This window comes from Microtus ochrogaster, chromosome X (assembly GCF_000317375.1).
Source record: "Microtus ochrogaster isolate Prairie Vole_2 chromosome X, MicOch1.0, whole genome shotgun sequence".
Taxonomy (NCBI): domain Eukaryota; kingdom Metazoa; phylum Chordata; class Mammalia; order Rodentia; family Cricetidae; genus Microtus; species Microtus ochrogaster.
Genome location: NC_022026.1, coordinates 51,057,637 through 51,069,928, shown reverse-complemented (window position 1 = coordinate 51,069,928; position 12,292 = coordinate 51,057,637). Strand labels below are relative to the sequence as shown.

General features: G+C 37.9%; 1 pseudogene; it reads right to left on the bottom strand.

The window, feature by feature from the left end:
- The window catches only part of LOC101979595, a 50,020-nt pseudogene extending 38,167 nt beyond the window's left edge, over positions 1–11,853 (bottom strand).
- Between the last annotated feature and the right edge of the window lie 439 nt (positions 11,854–12,292).

Sequence of the window (12,292 nt, the reverse complement as noted above, 5' to 3'; positions counted from 1 at the left end):
GAGAGAGAGAGAGAGAGAGAGAGAGAGAGAGAGAGAGAGAGACCAGTCTTCTCCAGACCCTTCAGAGATGGAACTGCTCCTCGGCTCACCAGAAAAGACAGCATGCTACCCTCCCTTCTTTCCTCCCAATAGGAAAGAGACAGAGGGAGTCAAGAAGTTTATAAAAAGAAACTTCTGCTGAGATCTCTGAAAGAAGATTAAAGTTATACAGGACCTATTACTCCAATGCCAGCTGCTTTATTTCATACCTGTGAAGACTTCACTCCTTAGAAAAGGTGTCTGGATGAGAAGTGTGTCCCTTATAGTTACTTCAACTCAACACACATTTCACCTATTCATGTACTTATTAAGAAGGGGATGATGGAGCCAGCAGGAGTTTGCTCTGGGTTATCTCTTCATTTAAGCCTATTATCAGGGCACCTTGGACCTTACATTTATAGTGCAACTTTGACAGCAATGAATTATAATTACCAGTGTCTTATTTTCTTTGACATAGAATTTTCTCTAATGACTTGGGCCTGCTCTACGTACTCCCACAGAGCAGGTCATGAGAATTAGGATGTTGAAGGCTTCTGAAACTTCAACTCCTGAGAAACAGTTCTGTTACTCAGATCTTTGAGTCCTTTGGTAGGATAGCTTTGAGATCTGTATTCAGTACTGGAAAGAATGGTAATCCAAAAAATATGTCGTTTTGCTTGATCTAATACTCTTTCCTTTTCTTTTCTGGTTACCATTCACTCCTTGCCGCAGGTTATCATTTATAAGGCTCTGTGTCAGAATCCTCATCCTTCTGGAGAAACATAAATTAACATGCCTGGCTAAAACAAAACTGCAGCTCCTAGAATCCTGAATAAACTATGTAACCAAATCAGTCACGGAAACAGCTGTGAAAAGCTACATTGGAAACATACATCTATCACTAAGAGATGATGTAGATCCCTGCAAGAAGTTTTGGTACTGAATTTCTACTGAACTGATTCAAATGAGCAGCAAAGAACAGTTTATAATCCATCTGGAGCCAAAATCATGTTCTTATATGGCCCCATTACTCAAAACATTTACTAAGTGCAACAATTAAAAATCTGAAGCAGGAGCCAGGCGATGGTGGCGCACGCCTTGGCGCACGCCTTTAATCCCAGCACTCGGGAGGCAGAGGCAGGCGGATCTCTGTGAGTTCGAGACCAGCCTGGTCTACAAGAGCTAGTTCCAGGACAGGCTCCAAAGCCACAGAGAAACCCTGTCTCGAAAAACCAAAAAAAAAAAAAAAAAAATCTGAAGCAGGGGTTGAAAAGAAGTGAGTAGTGATGGGACCTCAACAAATGTCAAGGGAATTGTAGCTGCTCTCTAGACTGAGGCAATTTACTCTTTGGAAGGTAAATTACTCTCTATTTCAACAATTAACACAACCCTGTCAGTTTACAGGGGTTGAACATCAATGTTCTTCTTAAGTACTCATTATTGTTGATATTTAGATAATGGGCTATTTTCAGCATTAATTTTTTGTTCTTGTTCTTAGGAAGTCAAAAACAAGAACAAATGATAGTGAAAAACAAACTCTAATGTACAATGAGGTCTTGAGCATCCAATCCTTTGCTTTGATAGTCAAATCTTGAGCTAATAACTTTAAAAGAATTAACCAACAACAAAATAGATTGTACTAAATCCAAAAATTGTGGATTGATCATTTTCTTCAAAATCATCTCAGGGTCATTATAAAAAATATAAACTTTCATTGTTTTATTGGCATTTTAAATATGGCCACAGAATAGGTGTCTTGATACTATGTCAGCTACTTTGTCCCCAAGTAATTATGAAAAAATATTAACATAACTTTGGCACATTTGAGTGCATTTACCTCCCTTAAAATAGTTGCAGACAAACAGAAGTTTTTGTTTTCTCATCTGAAAAAAAAAATCCCTAACCAGGCTACTGATAAATGTGTAAACTCTTAGGAAAAGATACCCTCCACTAAGCATCTGTAGAATAATATTAAAAGGGGCCTGGAGCAGTGCATGGTTCAGCATTTAAGAACATTTGCAGCTCTTATACAGTATTCTTTGGTTCCCATGTAAGTGACTCACTGATGGAGGTGAGTCTTCTATCTATCTGTTCCTTTCATTGGTTAATTAATAAAGAAAACTGCTTGGCCTGATAGGGCAGAATTTAGATAGGCAGAGTAGACTGAACAGAATGCTGGGAGAAAGAAGGCAGTGAAACAGATGCTATAGATCTCCTCTCCAAGATGGATGCATGTTAAGATCCTTCTTGGTAAGCCACCACCTCGTGGTGCTACACAGATTATTGGAAATGGGTTAATCAAGATGTGAGAGTTAGCCAGTAAGAGGCTAGAGCTAAGGGGCCAAGCGGTGTTTAAAAGAATACAGATTCCGTGTAATTATTTTGGGGCATAAGCTAGCCAGGCAGCCGGGAGCTGAGTGGTGGGAAGAGGCCTGCCACTTCACACAACAACTCACAACTGCCTACAACTCAAGATCAAGAGAATGTGATGCTCTCCTCTGGTCTCCACAGGCACTCATGCACATATGAAACAAATGTCCATATATATCTTGAAATTAAAGAAAGAATACAGGTGTAGAAATGTCAGAATGCAAGATATTATTAAAAAAAACTGATCTTTATTACATGAAGAACCATTTAATGAATACTTGTCCTAAATGAAAACCTCGAGAAGCTTTTCTGCAGCTGGAAATCATCACTGAGTCCTAGCTGATCCTTTTCTATCAAATAAGTTCCCCCCAAATTCATTAATTAAAGATTAATTTCTAATACTTTCCCTTAAAACAGCAAGAAATGGGGTCTTGAGTAGAAAGTGCTGATCAATATAATATAGCCATAATGTCATAATTATGTGAGCATTCAAATAGTCTTGGGATAGCATAATTTAAAAAAAAATTGAAGAAATGAACAAAATAGCTTCAAGATTTTCACCAAAAGCAGCCTGTGTTGCCACAAATGATGGTAAGATGAATCTAAGTGTTTAGCTCTATTTGCTTCCTCTATTTTTATCATTCTATGTTTTTTCTGTTCTTGAGTGTTTTGAATTATTTTTAATATTTTCCTTCTTCAATTTATTTTTATTAGTGAATATCATTGTAAAATAATAACAGGTTTAATGATGTTTCCATACCTGAATGCCATGTACTTTGCTTTGTTGCTGCTTAGCAATGCTGTACTTTAGTGTTTACTCTAAAAATTACAACCAATAGAAACTTACTGGACTATTGAAAACTGACAATCCTCTTAAAGACTGAAAGGGTCATTGCTGGGGTTTTTTCTCCATTTGATTGTTTTTCGCTCTTGTATTGCTTTTATGTATCATATGTCTAATTATTTTAAACAATACAAAATACCATGATATCATAGACTTGGGTTTTCAAAACTTTTGCTACTGTATCCTTCAGTATAGATTCCTAGCATTTTCCTGCTTTGGACTAACATAAATCCTTGAATATGTATCTTTGTAGGTGTATCAATTCTCAAATATTAGATCTTTGAATATGGCCTTTGCCACATTTTTTCACATTTCTCATCTGTATCTAAAATAATACATATTGCAATTTTTCATTTTGTTCCATGGACATCTGTGCTTCTGTCTGTACATTCCATCTTCTGTTTTCCATGTTGTTTGGATATTTGTTCTTATCATCATTCCAGTTTGCTATTGACTTTTAAGCTATGTCGAACATGTGATTTAGTCAACCTATTGAGTTCTTAACTATAAATAGTGCATCATCACTTTTTCAATTTCTGTCTGATAACTCTATATTTTACAGTTCCATGATGATCTATCTATTCATTAAAACTTTTGAAAATATCAATCATAAGTATTTTCAATTTTATTTTTTGAAACTGTATTTTTCAACATCCCCATGTTTCAGTCAGTTTATATTGCAACATGGTTTGGTTATTTTTTATTAAGTGCTAGAAAAGCTTTTAGAAATAATTTGACATTTCGGATGATGTTTTAGTCTTAGAGAGAGACTTTATTTTTGCTTCTGGCATTTAGGTGGTCTAAGAAGGCCACTTTAGTCTCATCAAAGATTCAGCTGCTTCAAAATTGACATAAAAGTAACCATCTTATTGAGTATAACGTCTGATAATAGCATCTCTAAACCTTGGTCATTTTGACATAGAAGAAAACATAACAGCAGTATACTCACCTTTAGAGCCCAAACTTTTAAAACTGTATTGATCATTCATATTCAACCAGATGACTTTCATTTTGACAGTGTTTTAAGCATAGGCAAATGAAATGTAAGAGTCTCTTCTCAAAACCTCAAAAGAGGCTTTCAGATCAATATTTTCTATTTAGATTGTAATTATAGCACCTGTAGTGTTCAGAAACAATTCAAACTAGTAATTTGAAACATACCTTTAATCTATAACAACATGACACCATACAATGTAACTAGTAAATGTATACTCAGAAGTCTTTACCAAACCCATGTTCAAGAGCTGAATTATTTAGAATTTATGTACCATCTCATATCATAATGTTTCTTTTCTTATAAATGGAGAAAAGAGAAAGAGAATTGTGTTATCATCATTATCTACTGCCACCCTCGACAGCCTGTAATAAGCTTCAAGACTATCTTCCTTTACTACAGAACAATGACTCACCTACAGTTACATAACACACAGTTCCCAGGAATCCAAATCTCTCATTTTCTCCTTAGTCTCAGAGGCACTTATTGTTTGAAGCTATAAATGGTTTTAAGGAAATATTCAAGCTGCAAATGAAGGAGAAAATGCAAGAATCTACCAAGTTGTGCTTACCATGATGATGACCTATCTCAGTAGGCTAGTCACACATTTTGAATCTTTCAAGTGTTGACACCAAAATTATATGACCCTGAGAATAGCATCTCCGTAGGTGATGTGTTAGTTACTTTGCATAGTTATGACCAGAATGCTTGTCAGAAACAACTAAAGGAAGGAAAGATTTCTGAGATGTCAGTCCCTGGTCCTTAACTCCATCAAATCTGGACCCTTGGCAAGACAGAGTGTCATAGCAGCAGGAGCATGTAGTGGAAGAAGCAGTCAGGAAACAGAGAAAAGGGGAGGGATTGGAGGCCTGTTATAGCCATCAAAGGCATACCCTCAGAGATTTCCGCCAATTAAGCCCAGCTCCTAAAATTTCCAGAACTTCCTAAAATACCGCCATAAACTTGGGAACCAAGTGTTCACCTCATGAACCTGTGGGAAATTTTTCATATTCAAACCAAAACAGTATACTTTACTCTGTCTTCTCAGAAAATAGATTTAATAGGTATGGAAAGGGATATAACTCCACAGGGGGAAACTATCAAGTAGTTGACGAAGAGGCTAAAATGAATCAACATGCTTTGTAACCCAAGAAGGCCTATTTAGAATAAAGAGATAGAATCATCTTGTCGGTTAATGTTCAAACAGTCTTCATTACTGAGAACTGCCATCTAAGAAGATGTTACATTTGAATTTTATATTTTTATTAGGTGTCTATTTTAGTTTTATGTGTATGAGTGTTTTGCCTACATGTCTGTGTGCATGTGTGTTCCTGTATCCACAGAGGTCGTCAGAAGTGTTGTGTCTCTTAGAACTGGAGTTACAGATGGTTGTGAATCACCATGCAGATGCTTGGAACCGAACACAGGTCCCCTGCAAGATCAACAGGTGCTTTTAATCTCTGAGCCATCTCTCCAGTCACTAAACTTGAATTTTAAAAATACAATGTAAGTGTAAATTTTAATGAGACACGTTTAATACACTCTTTGGGAGAGGAATTAGAAATGTTCTCTCAAATATTGCTGATGGGAGTTTACACTAGAGTGACTTGTGTGGGTAGGTAACTATCGAGTTACTTGGAGGTAGCAATTCTATACGACCCAACATATTCCCGACTCCTGTGTTTGAGAAAATGTATTGCAACATTGATAGCAAATATTGAAACACTTAAGTGTTATGTAGGCTGGGTTAAATAAATCATTGTATTATTCTATATTATAAGCTAGTTAAACATTATGTAACCACATAAAGAAGAGTGTGAACTGCATAAGCACTACCATACAATCAGTGATACTTGTACTAGTATCTTCAGTGGATTTGTGAGAGGGTGAAAGATTTGGTAGATGATAGCCTTGAAGAAAGGGAAAGAGCAATTCATCCCATGGAAACGAAATTGAATGGCATATTAAACTTTCCATGTTTAATAATATAGAATATAATGCATATACATTAATTTGATTTAGTTTATATTAAAATTATTTGGGTATTATAAATTCTTAATGTTCTTAATGTAAATTTTAAGAAGTTGTAGGTACAAACTGTATAAGCAATGTACTGGGTTATTAATTAATGTTTGTGCTGGTTGTGTTTGTTTTTCATCAACTTGGTATGTGCTAGTGTCTTCTAGGAGAAGAGGACATCAATTGGGGAATTATCTCCAACATACAATTCTCTAGGAAAGTCTGTGGAGCATTTTCTTCACTGATAGTTGATGCAGAAGGGCCCATCCCATCCTAGGTGGTGCCATGTTTTGGGAAGTATTTCTGGGTAGTATCGAAAAGCAAGCTGATCCATGGTGAGAAAGCCAGGAAGTAGTGTTTCTCCATGGTCTGTTTCATTTTCGGCCTCTATGTTAATTCCCTGCCTGAGTTACTGACAGACTGTGATCCAGACATATAAGCTAAAGAAACCCTTTTCTCCCCAAATTGTTTTGCTCGAGTTCTTTACCATAAAAATAGAAAGAAAACTGGGATATTATTTGTTTAGATGATGAAGAAAGATTTTAGAATTAAAGACTAACAATCATAAATTTGTACTTAAATCTATATACAATCTGTTTTCATAATGTAGTTAAATTTTTAATTCTAGTCACAAAAACTGTCAGAAGATATTCTCTATAACACTAGTAAGATTTTTTTAAAAAGCTCTAAAATTACCAACTTGTAACCTTGAAATTACAAATGTTTATTATCATAAACTACGTTTGTTAAGATGTTTGCACAGAAAGACTTTTTTCACTTAAAAATATGAACTTCAGTTGATGAGTTGCTGTGAACTCTGGAGTCTGTATTCAACAACTGGAGGCTGAATTTACTCATCATCCTTGAGCTAATTAACCTGCATGTTATGACCAAAACAATCTAGCTTTAATTGCTTAACTGATGTAAAAGACCATATAGATTCTCTAAAATCAAGAAACAAGTTTAAATGTTCCTTATTGAAGGCGTTTTCCATGTAAAATAAATAAGCATACAGAGTAACTAAGAAGAGGGACCAATTCTTTTGTCTTTCATAATAAGGCATAGGCATAAACACCAGAGTTATTTTTCTCAGAGAAGATGGGGCCATGCTGTTGTGAGAGCAAAAGGAAGAAAAATGTGTTTGTGTTTGGGGGAGGGCGTGCCCTACCTGAGAGCGTTTTAGGTGAAACTGAGTCTTTAAGGAGATGGGTGAAATCTAGGTTATATGACAGGCAACACAACTCTTGTTTTATTACTAAACATGATTCTCCCAGTATGCCACACAGAGATGTGGAATTGTATTTACCAGTGCATGAAGGAGAATGTGATTGGATAAAATATAAAAAGAAAGAGATAAGTTTTAGAAATTAAGCATTGTAGGTTTCCATGTATCGTTGAGTGGGTTGGGGTAAATGATTCAGGAATAACTAAACAGCAGACAATTGTAAATACAGTTTAGAAGGGGAATGTGGGGACAAGGAAGTTGAAACTGTTGTATGAGATGATTATTGCTCCTGTCGCAATTCATGCTGTAGCTGAAACGCTGGGCAGCAGGCTCTCTGTTGGCTTGAATGCATTTTTTTCTACGGCTCCGTACTCTAGACATTTCTATTTCATTCTCTTTTCTTTAATTTCCTTTCTTCTCACCTTTATCTGACACCCCCCCCCCTCTGCTGCTAACTTCTCCACTTGGTGCTTGCCCTTACTCATTAAACATGCTTAAGCTTTCGTTTTATAAAGAAATCTTTCCCAAGAGCTACTTCTTTTAAGATTCCCCACAGCCCACTATGCACATATTTTTCTTCCCGGTGACCTTTTCAAAAATAAAAGAGGCATTTGACAATTGCACTTCGTGTACCTCCCCCACCCCCACCACCACCACTCTCCAGCTTCCTGCAATCTGGCTTTCTTTTGTAGCTTTTGCAGTTAGATGCTCTTAAATTCTCTCTAGCCACACCCTAATGTCTAAATCTAAATTAGCCGACTGACCTCTTAGCATCATGAAGTTTTGTTGAGAATACTCTTCACAAACGTTCGTTCCTAACCTTGGCCAGCACTGCTTTCCTCTCTTCTCTCCAATTCTTCCCCTCTAATTTTTACTTGGCTCATTCTGCTCATTTACTATCTTACACCTGTCAGAATGGCTAAAATGAAAAACACCAATGATAGCCTTTGCTGGAGAGGGTGTGGAGAAAGGGGTACACTCATCCATTGCTGGTGGGAATGCAAACTTGTGCAACCACTCTGGAAAGCAGTGTGGCGGTTCCTCAGGAAATTCGAGATCAACCTACCCCTGGACCCAGCAATACCACTCTTGGGAATATACCCAAGAGAGGCCCTATCATACAACAAAAGTATATGCTCAACTATGTTCATAGCAGCATTGTTTGTAATAGCCAGAACCTGGAAACAACCTAGATGCCCTTCAATAGAAGAATGGATGAAGAAAGTATGGAATATATACATATTAGAGTACTACTCAGCAGTAAAAAACAAGAACTTCTTGAAGTTTGCGTACAAATGGATGGAAATAGAAAACACTATCCTGAGTGAGGTAAGCCAGACCCAAAAGGAGGAACATGGGATGTACTCACTCATATTTGGTTTCTAGCCATAATTAAAGGACAGTGAGCTTATAATTTGCAATCCTAGAGAAACTAAATAAGAAGGTGAATCCAAAGACAAACATATAGGCATCCCCCTGAATATTAACCTTCATCAGGCGATGAAAGGAGACAGAGACAGAGACCCAAATTGGAGCACCGGACAGAAATCTCAAGGTCCAAATCAGGAGCAGAAGGAGGGGGAGCACGAGCAAGGAACTCAGGACCGCGAGGGGTACACCCACATTCTGAGACAATGGGGATGTTCTTTCGGGAATTCACCAAGGCCAGCTGGCCTGAGTCTGAAAAAGCATGGGATAAAACCGGACTTGCTGAACATAGCGGACAATGAGGACTACTGAGAACTCAAGAACAATGGCAATGGGTTTTTGATCCTACTGCACGTACTGGCTTTGGGGGAGCCTAGGCAGTTTGGATGCTCAACTTACTAAACCTGGATGGAGGTGGGCGGTCCTTGGACTTCTCACAGGTCAGGGAACCCTGATGGCTCTTCAAACTGATGAGGGAGAGGGACTTAATCGGGGAAGGGGGAGGGAAATGGGAGGCGGTGGCGGGGAGGAGGCAGAAATTCTCAATAAATAAATAAATTAAAAAAATGGCTGAAGGACACTTAAAAAAAAAAAAAGAAACTGGGAGGAGGAAGACTAACTGAAAGCCACGTAACTTGGGAGCCATACTCGATCTCTGTCACCAAGAGACATGCCAACACCACCGGCTGCCACCGACAGCACGAGAAAATAATAAGGCTTTCAGGTGGAGTTTCGTCTGATATTCAAGTGATTAATAAGATGTCACTAAAATAGAACAATCACAGAATTCTGCCTAGCACTTAACATTCCGCCACTCTCAGCTCCTGGCTCTTAAAACTGGCTAAACACGCCACGTGTGTGGTCCTCTATTGTGACTTAAGGTACATTCTCTCAAGCCAGAAGTCGGTTTTAACAGGGTGATGAGAATTGACACCAATCATTTAGTATCAGACCTACATTCCTCTGTCCCTCTTTTTCATGTGTCACTGGTGAGAAAGAGACAAAACTGGTAGAAATTTAGGCTGAAAACTTCAGGGCACCTGGGGTTTTATGAATGTGAGAAGGCCAAGTTTTAGGTATTTAGAAGCTTTGCCAATTTTCATCGAATTCTCAAGCTTGGCACGCACTATGTGCTCTGAGATCCCTGTGTCATTGCCTTTAGCCCTCTGGTTCTCTTCTGTTCAAGGTCCTTCCTTCTTTGGGCCAATTAATCTTGATGTCTAGCTCTGGGTCCAGGTCTAGTCAGTCTCCTGCATTTCATATCTGTCCCTCCAAGTGATGGTTGGAGAACTGCATATAGATATCCTGCAGGTATTTTGACTCTGTACTAACTTATTTTCTGTCCCCTTCAACAACTTCACTTCACCTCACCCCTAAACAATAAAAACACAGAAGCCTTGCATCAGGGAATGGGAAACCATCCTCAACTCTTCCTTAGCTCTCTTCAGTCCTACCATGTATTTCCACCGACGCTGACTTCATGCTATTTCTCCCATCTGTCAACTCCTTCACACCCACTTCCACTGCCCCAGTTTCATGCCTCGCCACTTTTTGCCTGGACTTGCATAGCCTCCAGATACTCCCCTCTGCAATCTGTCTTCTACACTTTTCTCAGAAATATGCTTCTTAAAAAAACAAATATATCCAGTGTCTGGTTTAAAACTCTCTATTGAAAGACTGTTGCAAAATAAATTCCAAATTCATTGACCTGTCTTGCTGGCCAGTCTGAGATTGCCCCCCAAAAAACAACTATTGCTAGGAGAATTTTTTAATTGGGATAGAATTTACATACAATAAAATGGACAGGTGTTATTTTGATTGGCTTTGATAAATGCATACACTCACTCAGGTAATGGTCTAATAAAAATACAGACCATTTCCATCACATTAGAAAATTCCCTAATTCCCCTTTCCAATAAGTTCTTGCACTCCCATATACAAACACTGCTCTACTTATCACCATTGATTAGGCTTGGCTGTTTTCATCATAAAGTATAGCTTCCCTCTGTCACACAACGTAATAGTCTTGAGAGCCTTCATTTTGTTTTGCATGCCTGTAGGTTACTGTTTCTGTTGTTGCTGCTGCCGTTGCTGAACATTCCACTGTAGAATGATACCACTTATTTGAATCATTTCCAGTCTGTGGCTATGATGCAAAAAGAAGTCACAAGCATTATTTCAGAAATGCCTTGGTGGAGCTAAAGCATCTATTTCAGGTACATATTTCGGGATGGGATGGCTGAGTCATAGAAGCATTTAGTTAACTGCATTTGAAAAGGTTTTAGCTCTTTGTATGTGTTTATAAGGCATCAAAGTATCTTATTTTCCTAAGTGTCTATTCCAGTATTCCAGTCTGTTCATCATTTTTGTTGGACTAATCACCTTTATATCTGTTTCATAGATGCACTGAAAGTTGTCATTGTTTACCCTTACTACATCAAGTCAGAAATCTATATTAAATTCTTTTCCACCAGCCTATCTTTGCATTTGCAATTTTTCCCAGCTTTAAAAAGCAGAAGTTACAAATGTTGATAAAGTCAATTCATCTACTGCTTCTCCAATAAGTTTTTATTGTTTGAATATTGCATATATTTATACAGTGTCTTTGTTTTTCCTTGTGGCAGAATCTCACTATGAAGCCCAGGCTAACCTGGAAGTCACTATGCAGATCAGGATGGCCTCAGATTCACAGTGATCTACCTAGCCCTGCCTCTGGTGTACTAGGATTAAAGGCATGTACCGCCATATCAGCCATTAAGCAGTGTACTTCGATCGTATTCATCCATTACTGTCTCCTTCCATTTCCTTCAAGTGTCCTCTTCTCAAAATTACTCCAACTTTATGTCCCTGTTGTCATTGCTGTTAATAACTCCTTGAGTTCCATTAGTGCTTCCCATTACACACATGCGTGGGGAGGGCCATTCAGAGAGGCATGGGTAACCTACCAGCAGCCATGTCGCCATAGGTGACTCTCTATCCATCAAAAGTCATCAACTAACAATAGTTCCTCCACCATGTAGCCCCTGGTACTCCTATCTATCTATGATGGGATTTTTGCTTACTTTATCTTATGCAGGTAATCATAGATATTGATTTGAACTGTGAAACAATCATGCCATGTCCAAAAATCAGTATTTCATGTCTCTCTTCTCTGTCTTTGCACCCTTCTTCCTCCATGTTCTATGAATCGTTGATAAGGGGAGATTTATATAGATGATTTATCCATACCAGAGTACTCACAGTTATGAGTTTCTGCATTAACCACTGCTCAACTGTAAAAAGTTGTTTCTTTGGTCAAAATTGAGAGCAACACAAATTTATGGGCACAGGATAGGTATTTAGAAAACAGTTTAACATAATGTCTATGGTGGTTTGAATAGGAATGGCCCCATAA